This window comes from Mus caroli, chromosome 9 (genome assembly GCF_900094665.2).
Source record: "Mus caroli chromosome 9, CAROLI_EIJ_v1.1, whole genome shotgun sequence".
Lineage (NCBI taxonomy): Eukaryota > Metazoa > Chordata > Mammalia > Rodentia > Muridae > Mus > Mus caroli.
The window spans coordinates 111,112,635-111,124,771 of record NC_034578.1 but is presented as its reverse complement, the minus strand read 5'-3'; the positions used below and the strand labels follow the sequence as shown (position 1 = coordinate 111,124,771).

Genomic DNA, 12,137 nt, shown 5'->3' with positions numbered 1-12,137 from the left:
AAAACAGAAATCTACCTTAAACCCACTGAGAACCTTCCCCCATGCTGGCTAGTTTTCACAGTGGAGGCAGATATTATACAGGCTACTGGGGAGACAAGGCTCAGTGTTCTCGCCCAGGTCTCACCCTGCATGTTTGTAATTTACCAGGTAAATTTCTACCACTCATGAAATAATGGCAGTTCTGTTATGGGATCAACCAAGCACTTTCTAATTGGAACTGAGGCCTCTGTCTGCTACAGTAAACCGGATCAAAAGCCCATGACTGGAGAAATCAGAAGTGCAAGGCAGCTAATCTAGAGATGACGTGTAACTAACTGCTCACATTGTCAAATTGCCCTCTCAGCGATTCCATTCAGACCCACTGGTCTCTACTGCTTTCAGCCTTGCTCAGAGAAGCTTCCTCTTGCAGTGGGTGGTTACGGTCCAATTGCTAGCAATCCAGGACCAATGGCTCAGTTGTAGACAGATCATTCATTTCAGCCTCCCCCATCTGAAGGCCCAGGAAATACCACAGAGGAGTGGCCAGGAAGACTGCAAAGAGCCGGATATAGAGAGGAAAGCTCTGAATGGTGAGTTCTGGACATGACATGGCTCTTAGACTCATGTGCTCACCTCGGCTGGGGTCACCTGCACTTCATCCAGCTGTTCAAAACTCCAGCATGGGTAAGCAAGGGGATCCTGAGGCCCCACCCCTGGGTGTAGAGCTCTTGCGCGTGCCCAACTGGCCAGGAAGAACGACGCTGCAACAGGTTCCTTCTGCACACGTTTATTGGGAGAGCTTGATTGCAGAGGCGAAGTGACCCCAAGCCCAGAACTGGTGCTGCTTATATAGGCCTAGGAGAGGCGTTCTCTCTCATCTGATTGGTTAACGTGTCTCTCATCTGATTGGTTAACTTTGGTTAATTCTCAAAACCTCATCTTGGCAAAAGAACCTTTACTGCCTATGTATGTGTGGTAGCCAGCAGTAGCCAACTGCCACTCTGCAACTGCCGCTCTGCAACAGCTTCCCACATAGAGCTATGAGCAGGTGATGGCTGCTGGAAGAGAGAATCACTTTTCCTTGGAGATGTGGCCCACTGCTAGGTTGCCCACCCCAACCCCCCACCCCCAGTGCATGGACTCATACCCACGTGCATATAATTAGCACCAATTGAACCCAGGGAGTTATTAGCAGCAACAACAATTTTCGAGGATGGCACGAAGTTGAGAGAGAAAGAGAACTTTGTGGGTCCTAGTGAGGAGGTGTTTGGGGTAGATAAGATCACAAGAAGTTGTAAACATGCATGATACTTTCAAAACACAAAAGTTTGAATTAAATTCATAAAATACAATGAAAAGCATATCGTAAAGACCATTTAAAATCGTTTTACATGTGTTTCAGAGCCCTGGGTTCTCATCAAAGAAGTCTTGGCCCAGTTGTGTGGTGATTCTAGGTTACCTGTGAAATGAGTTCTTTCCAATCTGTAGTTCCTTCTAAGCAATTACAAGAAGCCTCATTAGAGCACAGAGGCAACCTTTGCACATCTCATCTCCTTATCTCAAGCTGCATTCATGAGTGTTTATTTTTTATTAACTCAGCAGTTAAATCTGGGCCTGCATGGGTAGTTGGACCGGGGTTTCACTTCCAGCTCCAAATTGTGATAGCAATGTGATGTGAAGTGTCTTAAATTGTCTTAGCTTTGATTTCCTACTCTGCAAAAGACATATATAGTCACATTAAATGTTAAACAGTAGCATCAGTACTACATTATGTCATATATAATTTATTTACATAAATTATAATTACATATTAAATGATATTAAAGCCTCCTTCTAGGTGTGGCATAAGAGCAGCACAGCAGTGTGGCCCCTGTTAACCTCGGCCTCATTAATTCCTGTCTGTGTTCCCTGTCACCACTGTGACTGATCATCGGGAAAAGAATGAAGACTCTTCATTTCCTAGGAAGAAAATACAAAAGCATTCATAAACATAATTGGTAAAGGCCAGTATTTCACAGGGCTTAAATCTGCTTTTGTACACAAATACCTTCTAGATGGACGAAAGCCAACACATCACAAAAGCGAGGCTTGTGTGCTAAAGAGTAAGAGGTTGGACCGGGAAGATTCAGCCAGCCCACAAGCAGGCTCTGGATCCTGGGTAGGAGGTCAACAAGGCCTGGGCAATGAAAGAAGAAGTCAGACCAAACCAGGGTTAAGGGTCTGAGTTCTTTCCAGTCTTGCTTGGGCTATGTTTAAAAAGCCATCAAAATCTCCTTGAGGCTCCAAGTTCATATTAGAATTTACTGCATAACTTTCAATGCACAAAGCAAATGTGTGTAGACCATCAGAGTGGCAGAGGGCAATCTCAGCTACTGTCTTTCTTGTTTTGTTTTGGGGGACTGGAATTCAGGGTCTTCAGCGTCTAAACAGGATCCTTAGCCAAGGCTTTTTGATGTTGTCAGGACACCTCAGGATTAAAAACCAATCTGAGCATTGTAGAAAGGTGACAGGATTTGGAATCCCCATAGAACCATGGCTCTGGGTGTGGCCACGAGGGTGTTCCCAGAAGGATTTAACTGAGTAGACGTCCCTGAGTGTGGGCAGCACTGCCTCTGCTTCCTGACAGCAGATGCAGTGTGATGAGCTGCCTCGTGTAGAGCTCCTGACAGGACACCGCCCACATGCCCCTTCAAGGGTAATGTTAAAGAAATCTTTCCCCCAAGAAGTTGCTCCTCATCAAGCATGTGGGTCACAACAAGAAACGTACCAATGCAAAGAGCAGCAGATACAGAGTCAGGCCTTCTACACTGCCAGAGCAGACAAAACCATGACCTGCTTTGAGACAGTGGGAGTTGGAACTCAGGCTGCTTCATTCAGCCTGAAATAAGCTGTCTTCTCTGGGTGACAGTCAGACAAAGGCATCCTAGTGGGACAGTTAATGCTTCAAGTGGGCTTAGGTATCATTTCCTGAAAGGCCTGGCACACACGGAAATCTCCCAGCAGACACAAGTCTTATCTATTTAACCAGCAACGAGACACAGCAACCAGTTGTCCAAAAATAACAAACCTTAGCAATGGCTTCTTCCTGCAGCCCTGGGGAAGCATCCTCACCATGGTCTCTGAGTCATCAGCCCAGAGTAGGATCCCTGTAGAAACACTGGCCCTGGAAAAGTCCACCAAAGTCAGCATCATGTGGAGAGATTGGAGCCAGAAGAGCAGGCAGCCTCTATCCCCGCAGCAATCAGAGGAAAGAAAACACTTCACCCCAGGAGCCTGAGAGCCACCTCCTTCCCCTGAAGCCCTCTTAGGCAAACTCTTCCGACAGCTGCGAGCATCACCTGCTATGCCAACTTCTGCGGAATTGTTCCCCTAGCTACAAAGAATCAACCACAGCAACATTTGTGAAGGCTAATTCTGCACCAGGTACTGTTACAAGTGCTTCACCCTCTGCTGAGACATTTATGTTCCCTACAGTGCCGTGACCTAGGCACTGCACAATATACACTTCACATATGCAGTCGTTAAAGTAGAGAACTGGGAGGGAGCACACCCAGGCCACACAACCAGTGGGAGACAAAACAAGACTTAAAACAGCAAAAGAAGCTGACCTGTTGAGTGCAATCTTCTAATTTTAAAAATTGCCTCGCTTATTTTTATTTATTTACTTACTTATTTACTTAGGGGTTGCATGTCATGGCTCATGTGTGCAACTCAGACGACAACCCAAGCTGCTACCATGTGGGTCCCAGACTGAACTCTGGTCATCAGTCAGTCTAAGCATCTTATTGGTCATCAGACCTCATTTTCAGCCACCCCTCTACTATCTCTCGTAAACTGTCTTATCTTGATGGATAGTCTTCCCTGGACCTGAAACTGATCTTAGGTTCCCCAGCTAACCTGGCAGGAATCAAAAAGGAGCGGATAGGAAAGGGGATGAGGGACTCGGAGGAGAGAAAAGAGGAATTGATTAGACAAGTAAGTCTTTAAGTAAGTTTAACCCATAGGCTTGTTTTATAAATCCAGCCCCTCATCCCTTCAAACCTTTTTAAAATACAAAACCAAACCATGGGCAGGCTACATGGCTAAGCAGGTAAGGGAGCTTACCACAAAGCCTGATGACTGGACTCAATCCCTAGGACATTTGAATGCTATGCCCTCCACTCCACAACACGCACGCACCCACACACGCACACATGTACACACACACACACATGTACACACACACACGGCATAAGTGCAGGTGCACACATACACAAATAAATGTAATTAAAAAAAAAACAAAAACAGACAAACAAACATAAAACCCAAATTTTAATGGACGTCTAACAGAAGCAAAGGGGAAATTCTCACCTGTAGATCTCACTCTCTGCTGGATTTAAAGCCATGGGAAGCTCTGAGAATGCAGTTCTTCACAGGCTAACTCACTGTACATCAGCAAAGGGCTCAGCCTGACTGTCAGTGCCACAGCCTCTTGCAATCTTTTACCGCTAAGCAATTGAACCTCCTCGGGACACTATTGCCAAGGTGCTTCTCTCAGACAATGAAGAAAAGAAAGATGGCTGGGGAGGCAGAAGGAATGTGCTTCTTCTACCCAAAAGCTAAGTACTTATGCAATCAGGAAATATTTATGGAGTGTTTCTGTGTGTTATGGGCGAATGCTAAGAACTCAGCAGTGACTAAAACATCTTGCTCTTTAAGGAGATAGTGTTGGGATGAGTGATGTCTGTTTTCCATAAAGGTCCAGATAGTAAAAACCTGCCCCAGTTAATTTGGCTGCTGTGGCACAAAAGCAGACAGACAGTATGTAAATGGATGAACAAGACTGTGTTACAATAAAACTTTATAAGAACACAGAAACAAAACCGGGCAGTGTGCTGGATTGGCCCCAGGGTTGTAGCTCGGAAACACTCTAGGTTTTGAAGCAAAACCATTTCTGTGTGGCTCCGCGTTCAGATCCATGGTCTCAATCCTCAACAGCTTTTGTCTAGATATGGAATCTTTGAATTCCAGTCAGTTACTTGAGATTTTCATAGCTATTAGCCCACAAACTCTTCATGCTGTCACCTAGAAAAATCTGTAGCCAGCTGCCCTGGCCTTATCAATGACTTTCCAGTGGATTATTTTTGAAATCCAGAAAATTTATTGGAGTATGTCTTTGAGATTCCTGTAAGAAAGCTTTTTTTTCCTTTCAGGATCTGGTAGTAGCTCATATCTAAATATTGAGATAATGTTGGTTATGCTGTTTTATATCATTTCTCAGGCTTTCAAGTCTTCAGGGACATGCCGTATCTTGGTTTACATTCTGTGTTTCCCCTCACTCTTTGGTGCTAGTATGTTATGGTTTGTATATGTTCAGCCCAGGGAATAGCACTATTAGAAAGTATGACCCTGTTGGAGTATGTGTGGCCTTGTTGGAGTAGGTGTGTCACTGTGGGTGTGGGCTTTAAGACCCTCTTTCTAGCTGCCTGGAAGCCAGTATTCTGCTAGCAGCCTTCAGATGAAGATGGAGAACTCTCAGCTCCTCCTGCACCATGCCTGCCTGGATGCTGCCACATTTCTGCCTTGATGATAATGGACTGAACCTCTGAACCAGTAAGCCAGCCCCAATTAAATGTAATCCTTTATAAGAGTTGCCTTGGAGCCGGGCGTGGTGGCGCACGCCTTTAATCCCAGCACTCGGGAGGCAGAGGCAGGCGGATTTCTGAGTTCGAGGCCAGCCTGGTCTACAAAGTGAGTGCCAGGACAGCCAGGGCTACACAGAGAAACCCTGTCTCGAAAAAACCAAAAAAAAAAAAAAAAAAAAAAACCAAAAAAAAAAAAAAAAGAGTTGCCTTGGTCATAGTGTCTGTTCACAGCAATAAAACCCTAACTAAGACATAGTAACTACAGTGCTCACTCTGGTGTACATAGGACCTGCTAATTCCTCATGCTAGACATAGAACCTGTCCATTCCTCTCTGTAAACCAAAATGACCCTAGGATTTCCTGTCTCTTCATTCTCCCTCCGCTTCCAGGATGCGATTTACGTAAATTATTTCTATTTTGAGAATTTAAAAAGACTTGTTTCAGTCACGTGTTAAATAGGTGTGTCTGTGTGGGAGTCTGTGCACATGTGATTTCAGAGTCTGTGGAGGCCAGAAGAGGGCAGGAGAAGCTAGAGTCAAAGGCGATTCTAAGGCACCCTGGGGGGGTGCTGGGAACTGAACTAGTGTCCTCTGCAAGAGGAGTATGCGTTGTTAACTGCTAAGTGTTCTCTCCAGGCCCTGGTAGATCTTTAAAAATATATACTTAACATAATATTTATGTACATCATAGTTTCATACTTTCTTGTAAGCCTTTTATTGATATTTTACTTAATTATATTTTATTTATTTACTTATACCTAACTCCTCTATTCTTATTATCTGCTGGGGACTGAGTATCTGTGTCCCCCTTGAATATATTGAAGCCTACATATTCAATCTAATGTTCTTTTTTTAATGTCTTTTTTATTGGGTATTTATTTCATTTACATTTCCAATGCTATCCCAACAGTCCCCCACACGCTCCCCCACCCACTTGCCTACCTACCCACTCCCACTTCTTGGCCCTGTCGTTCCCCTGTACTGAGGCACATAAAGTTTGCACGACCAATGGGCCTCTCTTTCCACTGATGGCCGACTAGGCCATCTTCTCAATCTAATGTTCTTAAGAGTTGACTCCTAGGGAGGTAATTAAGCCATCCTGTCAGAGCCTGCACAAATGGGATTACTGTTAAGATTAGCTACTTGTCTCATTGCTGTGACCAAATACCCAGGAAAGCAACTTAAAGAAGGAAGGGCTGGTTTTGGCTCACAGTGTGGGGGAGCACGGTGTGAGGGGGCACGGTGTGTGGGGTGCATGGTGTGGGGATGCCCGGTGTAAGGGTGTCTTCCATCAACAGGGGAAGGAATGGAAGCAGGGGCACAGGGCAGCTGGCCACACTGCATCTGCAGTCAAGAGAGAGAGACAGGGGTGCTGGGGCTCACTTCTGCTTTCTCCTTTTTATTTGTGTTTAGACCCAGACTGCAGAGGGCTGCTGCCCAGATTGAGGAGACCTCAGACCCTAGGACTGTGTTGTCCGTATTCAGGGTGGGTCTTCCTGGAAATAGCCTCACAGACGTGCCCGGAGCTGGTTTTCTATGGTTCTATGGTTATTCTTGAACCTATCAAGTTGTTAATGAAGATTAACCACTACAATTCCGTAATGAGAAGAAACAAGAGTCTCTCTCTGTCTCTCTGTCTCTCTCTCTGTCTCTCTCTCTGTCTCTCTCTCTCTCTCCCTCTCTCATGAAAAAGTCATTCTCTACAAACCTGGAAGTAGATCCTTATTAAACCAAGCCTACCAATACCTTTCTCTCAGACATCCTAGCTTCTCCCAAGAACTATGAGAAATAATTTACTCTTACATAGTCAATCAGTCTGTTCTGTTCATAGCAAACTGACTGTGGTGCATTGTGGAGGTTTTTTTGTTTGTTTGTTTGTTTGTTTGTTTTGGGGGGTGTTTTGGTTTTGTTTGGCTTGGGTCTGAGGTCTCACATTTTCTGCTCTGTGACAGACCACTAAGAGAATAATTATATTTACTTGACTCATAAATATTTTTTTTGAAAGAGTATTATCTTTTTGAAAGTAGCAACTTCTTGAGCAGGTGTGTTTTTCCTCCAACTGTTTCTGGTTGTTTTTTATCACTTTTCCTGGTTTATTCCCTGTATGGATCCCGTGCTAAATAGGTTTCCTTATTTAGCACTGAAGCTAGTGAGTGTTTCTGTAACAACACAGTTACAAAGTTTATGTTGTATAGATTTCTCTTCCAGGCTCACTTGATGGCTGTTCGGTTTTGTGTGTGAGCATCTGTTTATCCTCCTCTGCAGCTAGTGGAGATGGACAGCTAGTTACTTCTTACAGTGTAAAGACTCTTGCTTTCCAATCTGCTGCAGAAGCAGCCTGCCTCCTGTAAAGATGGCTACCCCTTGCAAAGATGGCTGCCCCTTGCACAGATGGCTGCCCCCTGTAATTCTTCCTTCAGCCTCATCTCTATTTTCTTGGAGGGAAAACAGGTCTGTGGATTACGGTCACCACTAGACTCTACTGTCTTCACCTGTGACACATACTGGCTTCCCAGAGGGCCCCAGTGTTTACCAGCTATGGCTCTGTTCTTTCTCTCTGTGATGTTGGTAGCTTGGACTTACCTGCTCCGAGCAGCATCCCCTACCCCAGGGCTTTTATGATTTAAAATGTTTGCTGTCTTCTCATATTTGCTCATAATGGAATTTCATCAGTATTCCCACTGCCCTGTTTTCCTTCTGGAGGGTTTTGAGGTATTACCATGTTCATATAGGAGCTCCCAGTGTGAGCAGTGGACTTGGAAAAACCACCAGGGCCTACCAATGCAAGTGCATGAAAACCAGACTGAGAGAAAATATTTTTCTGTCAATAGTGTCTAAATATCTGAATGTCTAAAGGCAGTGTTACCAACATGTTTAGGGTACAACCTAATAAGCTAGTCTCAACTGTTCACCCATTCTCAAGGGACCAATTAATGAAACAAGTAATGGTAAAATCACAAAAAGGAGGTTCACTCAATGTGGCTACACTGGAGAGAGAAACGAAGAGATGCAGTAACCCCTGGGGTCTATCCTCTGGGTACTGACAAGGAGGATGCATAACTAAGCAGCCCTGACCAAGGTGAGGTCTTGATCATCAATTATTTGACATTGTCTGGACCCAGTCTGTTCTGCAAGGTGGTTGGATAACTTGACAGAATGGTGTGAGGCCTCTTCTTAGAAATAAGTTCCCCACCTGGCTGTCATGGAAACCTACCCACTTTTCCTTTTCCCAGAATAAGACTCCCAATGCCTTAGGGTCCAAAGGGGAGGGTCATTCTTTAGAGCATCATTTAAACCCTGATGAGAAGGTCTACAGATAGTCTTGGACAAATGCAGAAGACATTAGTGTGATTGGTGTGCCCCACTCTACGGAGATTCTCAGGAGCTGGCAATGCTTCCCCTGCAGTGTCAGGGGAAGATGGACCTAGGGGAAATGGGACTTTTCTATGAAGAGACATTAAGCACTGATCTTAAGGTCCAGGAGGTGATCTCTTTATTCTAAGGTAAAATGTCACAATATGTTTGCAAAATATACATAGATTAAAGTAAATACTTAAGAGTAAGAGAGATGTCTCAGTGACTAAGAGCACTTGATACACAAGCAAGAAGACATGAATTCAGACCACAGCATCCATGTAAAACCCACGTGTGCCCCCCCCCACACCCATAATCCCAGCTCTATAGAGGGTGGAGACACAGTGACCTGCAGAGCTTCTGTCTGCCAGCCTAGTTCCAGGTTCACTGAGCAATCTCATCTCAAGGGAGCAATGTGTAAAGTGGTAGAATGGGACATTTGAAGCTCTCCTCTGGTCTCTACAGCGCACAGTACACACATGTAAATACCACACACACTTCCCACACCAGCCTCGGCCTCTCTTCCAGGTCTCCCATGCTAATATTTCTTTTCCTAATTTCCTTCTTGTCCATACTGTGGCAAGACAGTAAAGACTAAGAAAAATCCAGATCAAGACCAACACAACAAGGAAGCTGAATGCAGAGAAAGACTATGCATGTGTGGGTGGGGTTGGATATGTACACGTGAATGCAGGGCCCTTGGAAAGCAGAGGTGTCATGTCCCCTGGAACTGGAGCTACAGGCAGTTGTCATCTGCCCAGCATGGGTTCTTAGAGTCAAGCTCCAGTCCTCTGTACAGTGTGTGCCCGTAACCACTGAGCCACCTCTTCAGCCTCTCTACTTCCAATTATGTGTCTCTCTGGTCCAGTTCTTTGTGGTGTGATACAAGAATTCAGACACATTTGAGCAGGTGCCCTCCCATACACACATGTCTAATTAAGACAAGCTAATTCACAATCCACAGATGTCCAGAGCTCTCTTTCATTCCTTAGTTTATAAAATAAAAATATATTTAACATTCTTTTCTACATCTAGTGTGTCTTACTCAACCTTACATTGTGCTAGCAACTCCTTAAAACTAGCTTGCACAGCTGTGGGGTTTTCTCATTTTTGTTTTTGTTTTCTGTCTGCATAAGATTTCATGGTATCTTTAAACACCACAATATATTCAGCAGTCTCACTGTGGTTAGACATCCATATATTCGCCACTATTTTGCTATCACAATGTAATAAAAGAAAACATGTTAACATATGCTTAATAGATTATTACTTTTGTTTCTATAGGATAAATTCCTACAATTTGTAGATGACAGGTCTAAGGGAATGTATATATTTTTTCATCTTAATAGAAACTGCCAAACTGCTCTCCAAGGAAGCAGAAATACTTCAGACACCCAACAGCAATTCATGGAAATTCTTTGTTCTCCACATGCCTTCAGTGAGTACTGGAATCAGTTTATAGCTCATTATATTATTTTCCTTATCAATCTTGGAACCATTTTCTCCCTCTTCGTGGGGAAAAATAACTCAGAAGGGCAAGCTGTAGCATCAGGTGGCCTCTCATATGAACCTTGCAGAGGTTCAGCAAATGATTTTGCAGAAATCTGTGATTGTGCAAATACTGGACAAGGCACTGGTCAAATTTGAAAGCACATAAGTCTGACCTTTAGAAGCACAGGTTCCACCTAAGAATAAACGTGAATGTTGTGTGTGGTGGTTGGTATTTACTGTCAACTTGGCAGGTCTAAAGCCACCTTGAAGACAGACCTCTGGACACGTCCGTGAGGGAGCTGTTCCATTGGGTTAGCTGAGGTAGGGAGACTCACGCTAATTGTGGGCAGCTCCATTACATAGGCTGGCATCCTGGACTGAATGAAAGAGAGAAAGGAGCTGAGCACCAGGTTCATGGGTCTCTGCTTCCTGACTGTTGATACAATGTGACCAACTGCCTCACACTCCTGACTGTTGATACAATGTAGCCAACTGCCTCACACTCCTGACTGTTGATACAATGTGATCAACTGCCTCACACTCCTGACTGTTGATACAATGTGACCAATTGCCTCATACTCCTGACTGTTGATATAATGTAGCCAACTGCCTCACACTCCTGACTGTTGATACAATGTGATCAACTGCCTCACACTCCTGACTGTTGATACATTGTGACCAACTGCCTCACACTCCTGACTGTTGATACAATGTGACCAATTGCCTCATACTCCTGACTGTTGATATAATGTGACTAACTGCCTCACACTCCCTACCCTGATTTTCCCATCAAGATGGACAGATTGTATCTACCCTCAAACACTGAATCAAAGGAAACTTCCCTTCCATTAAGCTCTTTGTGGCAGTATTCTGTTGCAGCAACAGGAAAAAATGTTGGTGTTTGGAGTCTTTAGGAAGGTGTGGAACCTTTCTTGTGCAGCCCAAGTGTGGAAGCTTGGGACCTTAGTCTTATGAGATTTCTCACCTATAAACAAGTCTACCTATCCTTTCAAAATGGTTTCCATGAACCTACTCTTCAGGATTGTTTTGTGATTTACACGATAAGACAGGTTTGTAAGTGACACAGCAAACACCCAGTGAGTGGGAGATGGCCTCATTATTCTTAAAGGTATACATATGGGAGGATGGATAATAAGGAGAGGTGAGCAGGAAGGCTGGGGCCAGAGTGGGGAAAATCTTGAATGTCAGGTTCAGTAATGTTATCTTGAAGCTGGGACCTGAGAGAGCGGTGTGATGGAAGTGCTGTTCCAGGAATGTTTCTGAGTCAGTTATTAATCAACAGATAACTCAGGAAATGTCTGTCTGTCAGATGCATCTTCCATAAACAAGTCTATCAGAAATAATTTCTAAATGCCACCACATCAGGACTAAGCAATTAAAACGAGTGACTGAGTCATCAGGTGGATGCTGGCTTTAAGCAAGTGCCACTGCTGTTACAGTGCATTTGAGCCAAGGAGTCTCTCAGGTTCCCAGCCAGAGATCACTTTCCTGAAAGAATTGTGAGGAAATGAAATCCAAAAGGAAGATGGTTCCATCTACACTCAAAAGTATAGCTTAACAATAGCCAGGGCCCACCCATCATTCATGTCCTCCAGAGCTCACCTCTCAATGAACCCAGTCTCCGTGGACAGAACCTGCTGATCGCCGGCTACAGGTTCTCTAAACACAG

The 12,137-nt window shown here is 44.3% G+C and overlaps 1 long non-coding RNA gene across 1 annotated transcript; it reads right to left on the bottom strand.

Moving 5' to 3' along the window:
* Positions 1–1,811: 1,811 nt before the first annotated feature.
* LOC110301019 lies at positions 1,812–10,867 on the bottom strand. Its single transcript, XR_002378660.1, has 3 exons — positions 10,783–10,867; positions 3,047–3,142; positions 1,812–1,938 (listed from the first exon to the last, which is right to left on the bottom strand). It is a non-coding gene; the product is annotated as an uncharacterized LOC110301019 (long non-coding RNA).
* Between the last annotated feature and the right edge of the window lie 1,270 nt (positions 10,868–12,137).